The following is a 9,875-nucleotide window of genomic DNA, read 5'->3' on the forward strand; positions in this document are numbered from 1 at the left end:
TATAAACTTCCATTCAGGCCTCCCCAGAAAGAACTATAGCTAATTATTAAAATGACTATGCACTGGGAGAGAAAATACCCAGTCCTTTGGGAGCTATTGACGCTGGTCTACTACAAAAGTCATGTGATAAGTGAAGTTTTGACCTCAGTTATGTATACTGTGGATTTAACTGACTCAGTTATTGCATCAGATCTTGAGTATGTAGTTAAAGTAAGCATACTGAGAAATGGACTGAATCCCCCCATTGGTCACCTGATCCACTGTTTTATTCATTCACATCCCATGTTGCTTCAATGACAAGGATGACCTAAAGAAGAAATATGAAATGGGCCTCTTGGGATGGGCACAGACTGTAAATCATGTCTCACAAAATGTGCAGCAGGAGGCATCAACTACAAGTCAGTTGACTACCAGGTAGCTTGTTACCACCACTGAGGATACCATCAGCAGAAATTAGCACTAAGTCCCCAAGACAGCCATTCCCTAGGAGATCAGCCAGTAAATTATTTCACAGGAACCCTTCATTCATGAAAGAAGAAAGTGTGCTTATAGAATACCTGTATTTCCAGATTTTCCTTCCTTACCCTCAGTGTTTTCTCCATAATCATTCAAAGATTTTTTATGTACCCCCATGACATCCCACACATGATTACTTCTGACCAAAGGCTAATTTCGTAGTGCAAGGGATGCAGCAATTGGCTCATACCATGGAATTAAGAGGTTTTGGGATACATATTACCTGGCCTTAAAGAACAGTAAAATGAACCACTGAAGACCCAGTTACTGTGGCAGCCAGAGGTAGCATCCCAACAAGTTAAAGAGCTATACTTAGGAGAAACACATGCTTCAAATAATTTTATGATGTTGTTTCCTTGTGGCTGAGACACATGTGTAAGAATACAGGGTGAAATTAGGAGTAGCCCCTCTAGTGAGAACATCTAATAATCCAGATTAAGAATGTTTGTTTCTTGTCTTTAAAATCTCGGTCTTGGCCCTCCCTGGTGGCGCAGCGGGTTAAAGCACTGCACTAAGAAGCTAAAGCCACTTCCGCATGAGTTCGATTCCCTCCTGCCCCGGAGGAGATCCACATGATGTGGCAGACCTCTCCTGACCTGCCCGCTGCTCCCCTCAGCAGTGTACTTCGTTGATCTGCCTGTTCTGCTCCCCACTCTGTCTCTGGTGAATCCTCTCACCCTCCACATCTCTGGCCTGTACCCCAGTTCTGTATAAATAAATAAAAAAATCTTAAAAAAAAAAAATCTCGGTCTTGAAGTCTTAGATCCTAAATGAGAAAATACTTCCAAGAGGGAGCCATGACTGCATACAATTAGAAGCTAAGACTGCTGATTGGCATTTTGGTCTCATGCCACTGAACCAACATTAAGAGAGGTGGGTTACTCCACTGGCTGGGAATAGCTACTTTTGATTAAGGGCTAAGTGGTTAAAGGATGCTCCAGGCACCACTGTCCTAGGAACAAAGCATCAAGGAGAGCTCACCTTCTGAATCACCTCTGATATGTTAATTATTTTACTTTACCTTAACAGTCCAAGGACAGGAGGTCTAACATGAACTATTGCAGAAGTGAGGCTTCCTTTTAACCTTTGTTCTACAGAAGGTCGATGAACAATGTCAACCTAGTGTAGGAATAAAAACAGAAGGCTCAAGTCACATAGGAAAGGTAGCAGTTTATGATCACTACTTGAAACAGCAGATTTTTGACACCCAGAAACAGATAGCCCAGGGACAATGCAAAGACTTTACAGAGGCTTACATGAATACTCAGCTCACTGGGCCCTCTACCTGTTCCCAGGCTCTATGATGCTTCAAGTTCAGCCAAGATGATGTCAGATTGTGTGCAAAATATGGCAAATTGGGTAAAGTATAGGGTCATGACAATGAAAAATGTTCTGTGAAATTGACTTAAATGGGAGGTGTCCAGGATGCAGCTATAAATGCAAGCCTGGAGTTCTCAGACTTAGAATGGAGGCTGAGTGTAGTTAGCACAGGAAGGACACTCCTCGCAGCTAATGCTGACCCCTCACTTATGTTTCTTGTAGTCTTGCTCAATTTGTAGGTGACAGAGTTCACTTTTTGATCCCAACTTGGTGCCTAACAGCTTAAGTAATATTTTCCCCTAGAATGAAGGCTTATTTATAAATTTTAGGAGAAATCACTACCAACATTGTTACAGTTAAGATGTAATATTCTAATGCTTTCATTTCTTTTCACTCTGTACTTACAGTAGGAACACATGGGGGGGGGGGGTAAGTCCCATCCAGTGCCAGCACACACAGTAGAGAGAGCAGTGCAGACAGACAGAGAATTGCTGCATTGTTTTTAAAAATGGAGATGCACCACCACACCCTAGGAAGGTGAGATAGATACAACAGCCAACTGCAACCAACCACTAAGGATTTCCAACTAAATATACAGTACATATGACTATTAGGGGAGCATGTTTGATTTAAAAGATTGGAAAATGTAAAATGATCAAGGCCTCCGTAATGGCACAGGGGTAAACTCTCAACTCCATCAAGCTGTTCTCAGCCACTGCAGCATCCCTGGCCAGGGAGCTGACCCACACGGTGCAGCAGACCACTCCTGTCTCACCCACTGCTCCCTTCAGCAATGTATTTCAATAGATCTGCCTATTCTGCTCCCCACTCTGTCTCTGCTGAATTCTCATACCCCCTGAGCCCTAGCCTATACCCCAGTTCTTATATACATAAATAAATAAATCTTTTTTTAAAAAGTAAAATGATTAGGGAAGGATAAACATCCTTCAAATGCACACAGAAGGCCTAATCCCACTACCTATCTTAGTCACTGTTATTTCACAGAACACTGAGATAAGCCACATTAAAGTTGACATAAGAAGCCTACACAATCTCTGAATATAGCCCAAAGGAGAAGCTTTATCATCTTAAAACATATTAAATCAGACAACAAAAAAGCTAAGCCAGTAGGAGACATACAGAACCAAGCTTAATCAAGCTAAACAAGGTCATTTCTAGCCTCCTGACCCTCTGTGTGCTTTCAATAATGAAAGGTTTTACAAACCTTCTGAGGAGTGTGAGCAGGTAGAGCAGCTGCCAGATAGCAAATTCAGTAATCTGCAGCATTTGTCCCAGCTATGCATCTTGCTGCATCCCTAAAATTCAACACTCTGGTCCCCCACAGTAAAGAAACCATTGACATACTTGGCAACATCTTCCTAGAGCCCTCAGGGTATCTGCATGGGTTCCAAATAACCCTGGCATCTCTGCCTGGCATCCTAGCCCAGCAGCCACCCCTTCCCATGAGGTACCAGAAGCTATACACACACCCAGTTCTGCTGCTCGAGGGCTCCAGGATCCCAGCACGGGGAAAGCTTGCATGTCCTGGATCCACACCATGCCAACAGCCACTCTCCATTCACATCTCATGGGAAAAGAAGATTCCTGGCATGGATACAAGACTGGGGGCTGCTAGGCATTGTGGATGCTAAGTGGGAAGAAATATTGTTGATTGTTAAGCTAAAAACCCCCATAAAAGTTGGCCCTCCCCAGTGACGCAGCGGGCTAAAGCACAGCACTAAGAAGCTAAAGCCACTTCAGTATGAGTTTGATCCCACCCGGGAGGAGACCCACATGGCACGGCAGTGCACTTTGAAAGTCTGCTTGTTCTGCTCCCCACTCTGTCTCTGGTGACTCCTCTCACCACCCCTACACCTCTGGCCTGTACCCCAGTTCTGTATGCAAAAATAAATAAATTTTTTAAAAAATCATAAAAGTTAATTGTTCAAAGAGAAGTTAGTGTGGAGTCATACATATTTCATACATGAGCTCTATGGCAGGAATACAGGAGGTTTCCTGCTGAGCAGGAAGCCCACACTGGGGCCTCTGCAGGGCTGACTGCCCCCAATCTCCACTGTGGTGTGTGGGCTGTACTGCAAAAAGGTCACCTGCTGTTAAAGAACTGGCAGCAAATGAAAAAAAAAAAAAAAAAAAATTAAAGCATGTAAGAGGGAAAAAGAAAATGCCAGAATAAGCAATTTAGTGATTTCTACACAACAGCCTTAGTGGCCTATAATGGGCACATTGCAGCAGAATTTAGCAGGGCTGTAGGAGAGTTCCATTAAAATTCACATAACTTTTAGTTCAAAGCCTTCTATTATTATTTGACAAGAGCTCTTCAGTTTCTCAATTCAGAGAAGTGTTACATAGTTTATAGAGGCTCTCACACCAAGTTTTATTACAGTAGACAGGAAACAAACAGTTTGGGAAATTTGCCTCACATCTTTTTCTCAACAAATAAGTTACTCGTTAACTATATTTTCATGAAAAAGAGTTGACTTTTGACATCAGAACCTTCCTAGGAGTTTCTATTAAAGAATAATATGCTTTTGATCCCTATGAAGTGCTGATTCCAGGCTATTTATTTTGAAATGTCACCTTAAAAAAAAGACAATGAAAAATATATTACTATTAACCTTAAAAATATTAACCTTGAAGAACAAATGATAATTATTTCAACTGTTTCTCCAGTAGACCAGGTGAGTCTGGGTCCATGATCCAGGTGGGAGAAGTGGGGCTGCCACGAAATAGAAAGGAACACCCTGCCTTAGGGAGGCACCAGGACAGAGAACAACCAACCGGGTCTTCAACTGACTGTTGCTGAGTGTTAAGTCCCTAAAACAACAGGACTGGCTTCCTGGAGTAGAGGGCAGCTCAGGCGGTGTCCAATCTAGCCAGGCTCTCAAACTGGTCAGAAAGGTCTGCTGGGCTCCAAGGAACATGAGACATTCATGTTCACCACTTGTCAGGATATCTAGGGAAGGGTCAGGGGAGTGAGCAGTCCTGCTCCAGCTAGAATGGTGTGGCTGAGCAGTAATCAGATACCCAGATAATCTGACCCCACTGTGTTGATGGAAGGAGGGTGGGGAACCGGGGTCCTTCAGGAGGCTAGCAAGGAGGAAGAGAATGAAAGCAGGATGGATCGAGAGATGTAGTCAAACAGGATGGTGAATGGTGAGATTTCAAACATGGAGGAATTTCAAGTTCTGTTTACATGATACGCTATTTCTGTGGAAGTGTGCTTTGAAATTTCTTCAGGATACAGAAGCATTCTAAAGATAGAAAATAGAAATTCAGAAAATGATTGTAGGGAACCTGGAGCATGCGCGCGTGTGTGTGTGTTTATTTGATTGATTTATGCATGCATGCATGCATAGAAGAAGCTGGGGGATAGGCCAGAGGTATAGGTGTGTGAGACAGTGGGGAGCAGAATAGGGGATCTACCTAAATATACTGCTAAGGGGAGCAGTGGGTGAGACAGAAGAGGTCTGCTGTGTCATGTGGATCAGCTTCCTGGCCAGGGATCCAACAAAAAGCCATGGTGGTTGTTGGATCTGTATTAACCAAGCTAACGCCATTTTGTGCTACCTGCCTTTTCTGCATCTGTATCCTGCTTGCTGCTTGGAGCAATAGGATATTCCCCAAATAACTTTGCTGTAAGAGGAAGGAAACTTGTAAAATTGATTAAATCGATTACCATCTGCAACAGGACCAGGATATGGGTCATATGATCGGATGATATGACCTAGGCCCACTGCAAGAATGTTATCTTTGTAACAACTAAGTTTCGTTTCCTTGCCTGCAGTGTATAAAAACTGGTTTCTGAAACTGCTCTGGGGCCACACTGTCTAGAGGTGTTGGTTCCGGCTGGCCGGTATTCTGAAGCCCAAATTAAATCTTGAATCTCTGTCTCCTTGTTGCCTGACTGCTTTCTTCCAGTGGCTCCAACAGTGGTGATAGTACTGAGACTTAACCCCTATGCCACCAGAGAGGCCCCCTAACAAGCTTTTAAAAGTTACATCAGCCTTTTATGTAAACAAACAAATAGGCTAGAAGAGAGATGCTACCCAACATTTGTATCAAAAGATTATCACCCAATACTAGTAAAGCATTTAGAACTCAAGAATTGGAAAAACAAAAAGTCAATCATTTCTTAAGTTTTATTTTTCCTCTAAAACCATACATAAAATTTACTTTTGGGGCCCTCCCTGGTGGCACAGCGGGTTAAAGCACAGCACTAAGAAGTTAAAGCTGTGTAAACATGAGTTCGATCTCTGCCCCGGGGGTGGCCCACATGGCTCCTCAGACCTCTCCTGACCCTGCCCACTGCTCCCCTCAGCAGTGTACTATCTTGATCTGCCTGTTCTGCTCCCCACTCTGTCTCTGGCGAAGCCTCTCACTGCCCCAATACCTCTGGCCTGTACTCCAGCTCTCTATGCATAAATAGATAAATCTTTTTTTAAAAATTTACTTTTGTTTTGTTTGGGGAGAATTTGTGCTGCCTCTTTCTTTTCTAGAAAGTAACTCTGCTTTGACAATTCTACCTGTAGTATCAACACCAGAAATCAAAAGTGTATTAACACAGGGCTTGCATGAGACTGTTCATATTAGCCAGAAAGCGGAAATAACCATGAATTCTAATGAGTGAATGGGTAAACATAATGTACTAAATCCATTTAATTTGATGGATACTAGTCAGCCTTAAAAAGAAATGAATTCAGATGCATGAGATTCCTGAATGAACCTCAAAAAATATGTTTAATGAAAGATGTGGAAGATAACATGTTGTATTACTTATGTATTCTATGTATACACATCCTGCTGTATTCTATGTATTGAAATGTCCGGGGAAGATAAATCTCTAGATACAATATTTGACTGCAATTGAGGGAGGATAAGAATGGGGGTTAACTGTACATGAACTTGTGAGTCTTACCAGGGATCATTAAAATGTTCTAAAATTGGGTTGTAATGATTTCAGAAGTCAGTAAACCTCCTAAAAATAACTGACTTTTACACTTAAAATTGATAAATTTTATGGTGTGTATATTATATCTCAGTCAAGTTTTAAAAAGCTAACTGTATCAGATATATTTGAGTGCCAGTCTCTTCTCTTGATATTTACTTACTCCACATTCTTGGGATCTGCTCTCCCTCCTGCCTCTCAGGCATGCTTTCCTTCTATTCACCGTCACTTCATATGGAGCATCACCAAATTTCCACCATACCCCATCTGCCCTGTTCTTATTCCAGCTATAATAAAAAATTGACAGGGCACATAGATTCCAAAACCAAAGAATAGCTTCTCATTGTCCTTGTAACTAGGTGGTGAGGGATGGCTCTTCAAGATGTTCAGAGCAGGCCTTCTTAAGATGTGTCACTTTGGCATGTGGATTATTTTGAACTGAGATCTGTTAAGGAACTGCAGCCTCACAGGGAATATTCACAAGTATTTAACTTCCTAAAGAATGAACATTGCCCTGAATTAGTGTTTTTTGTTTGTTTGTTTTGTTTTGTTTTGTTTTTAACCAGAAATATATTTTCAGTTGGAGAAACATATCTATATAGTAGGGCAAACATCTAATTACAGAACATCTGGCCTTGTCATGAGTCCCCCTCCTCTCTCCTTGATGCTTCAGGCCTCTATCCCATTCCTTAGCTCACTCGCCTTGGAATTCTCATTTCCTTGTAGATTCTCCATACACTCTTAGATTTTTTCCTCTTACTAATATGTCTGACTTTAATTTGATTACTTAACCAGCCCAAGAACCCAGAGGGGTAGTGAGAAATTTCCTATGTTCCTATGTAACAGAGTGATGTCCAATGGGAACTAATGGAAGTATAGGAAGAAGATTCCTTTAGCATAAGCTAACATATAAACTTTGCTCTTTCAGACTTCCTCTATCTTGCTTCTTGGAACACGGATGAACCATGAGTATGAGCTAACTGCTGGGTCATTATCTGACAGGATAATGTCCTTATATGAATTCCCATATTAAAGCAAAATCACCTACTAATCCTAGACAACATCTGTATATGTGGGTGAGGAACACAATTTTATCTTGTTTAAATAGCTGTTGTTTGGGTTTTCATTCAGTTCCAACTGCAATCATAATTAATACAAAATTTATAACTCACAAGTAGTTTGTTGTAATTAACAGAACCTTTATAGATATGATATTCATTTGGTGGAAGTAATCACAGTAATCAGGAAAGTTGGTGGCTCTGATTATGTGGTAGCAAAATATTTCTTAAAATATCCTTGTATAGCTTGTAAAAGCACTACATACTGACAGGTATGGCATTAGAGGAAATGGGTTTTAAAATTCTGAATTTGTATACATGGGATATTCCTTGCTACTTTTAAAAGAAGTCTTAGAGGAGAAATAGACTCAGGGTAGGGCTAGCCATTCTGCAAGCAGAGACGAAAGGAAATAACCTGCAGTCTAAGCTGATGAGGGCTTTTCAGTATTGAAAGGAAATTGGCTTCCTCTTTGATGGCTGAAGAAGCCACAGAGTTGTCTCTGAAGCTTCAGTATTAATAGACAACCTCTAAGTTTTTCAAGCACGTTTTACTAAGATTCTGCCAATTGGCAAATACCAGCAGAAATCCTTTGCGCTCTTTCAGAAGTAGAAAGCCATTCCTTAGTTCTCAGTAGTGAGTTCCCTTTCAAATACCCTCAAATGAACTCCCAGGCTCCTTGACTGTGCTCTGATGCTACAACAATGACTGGTCTTCCCTCCCAGAATGCACAGCTCAGGGCTACCACACTATTAACCAGGCAATGACTCTATATCAGAGAAGAGAGCTTTGTGGGATGGACTGATTACTGTGTGTCCTCTTTCCCTAGATTCACATATTGAAGTCCTAACCCCCCAAACAGTATTGGAAGATGACGCTTTTAGGATGTGAATTGCTTCTCAACTCCAATTTCAATATGAGTTTATAGGGAAGTGTCCCCACTTCAATAAGCATCAGCTGTCTTAGAATTTAACTCGATTCTGACTTTATTAACACAGAGATAGCATCCTACTCTATAGGTAAAGACTACCCTGCACTTCACTTCAGATGCCAACCACAAGCCCTGACTATTACCTGTGCTGTCGATCAACTCACAGATCAGAGATTCCTCTAACCTCTTCTAATTCTGAAACAAGCTAAATTGGTCTCAGACCCTCAAGTAAAAGAAAGAAAAAATAAATTTATCAATCTTTCTCTTTCAGACTTGCTCTTTTAGATGTAGCAAAGGCCAGAGCTCATTGATGACCTTGAGCTGAGCTCCAAGGCTGAGTGGGAACTGAGAACCCAGAAGAAGGGGTTACCCAGAGGAAGAGGGATACACCGAATGAAACTCAAAGTTCCAGTTATCTGATAAAAACCCTCTTCATGTTAGGGGAGTTACTGTGTTCCATGCCCCCACTTACATACAACTGCCCTGGGCTTGCTACTGGGAGCTAAGTGGAGGAGCTGAACAACCAGGTGAAGCTAGGAACACAGAGGGCAGGTGGGCTCTGGGGAAGAAGAGTGGGCTCTTTTCTGCAGCCTCACTTGCACCCTGGTACTCCTGGGAAACAGACATGGGGGACACCTGGTAACTATTATCTTCATGTGGTGTCTCCTTTAACCTGAGTTTTCTGGCATGTGCTTCAGAACTCCTTTCCATTTCCCCACCAGAAGATGCCTTAAAATTGTGGCCAGCTCCTACTGATTGGGAAAAAATTTTCTCACACAATACTAGCGATAAAGGATTGATTACAAAGATATTCAGAGAACTAATGAAACTCAATAAAAATAAACAACCCCATCAAAAAATGGGCAGAAGAGCTAAAAAGACACTTTTCCAAAGAGGAAATGCAGATGGCCAACAAGCATATGAAAAAATGTTCAACATCACAACTATATACCAGACATTTTATGAGGGTGGAATGAGGACTAGGATCAAAAACAAGGAGACGGGGGTGGGGGGGAGGTGAGGTGGGGGGAAGTGCAGTGGACTATGGTGATGGCACACCGGTGATTTGGTGATAGGAAGCCCACA

This window comes from Condylura cristata, unplaced genomic scaffold (assembly GCF_000260355.1).
Source record: "Condylura cristata isolate star-nosed mole 26May11 unplaced genomic scaffold, ConCri1.0 scaffold00015, whole genome shotgun sequence".
Classification (NCBI taxonomy): domain Eukaryota; kingdom Metazoa; phylum Chordata; class Mammalia; order Eulipotyphla; family Talpidae; genus Condylura; species Condylura cristata.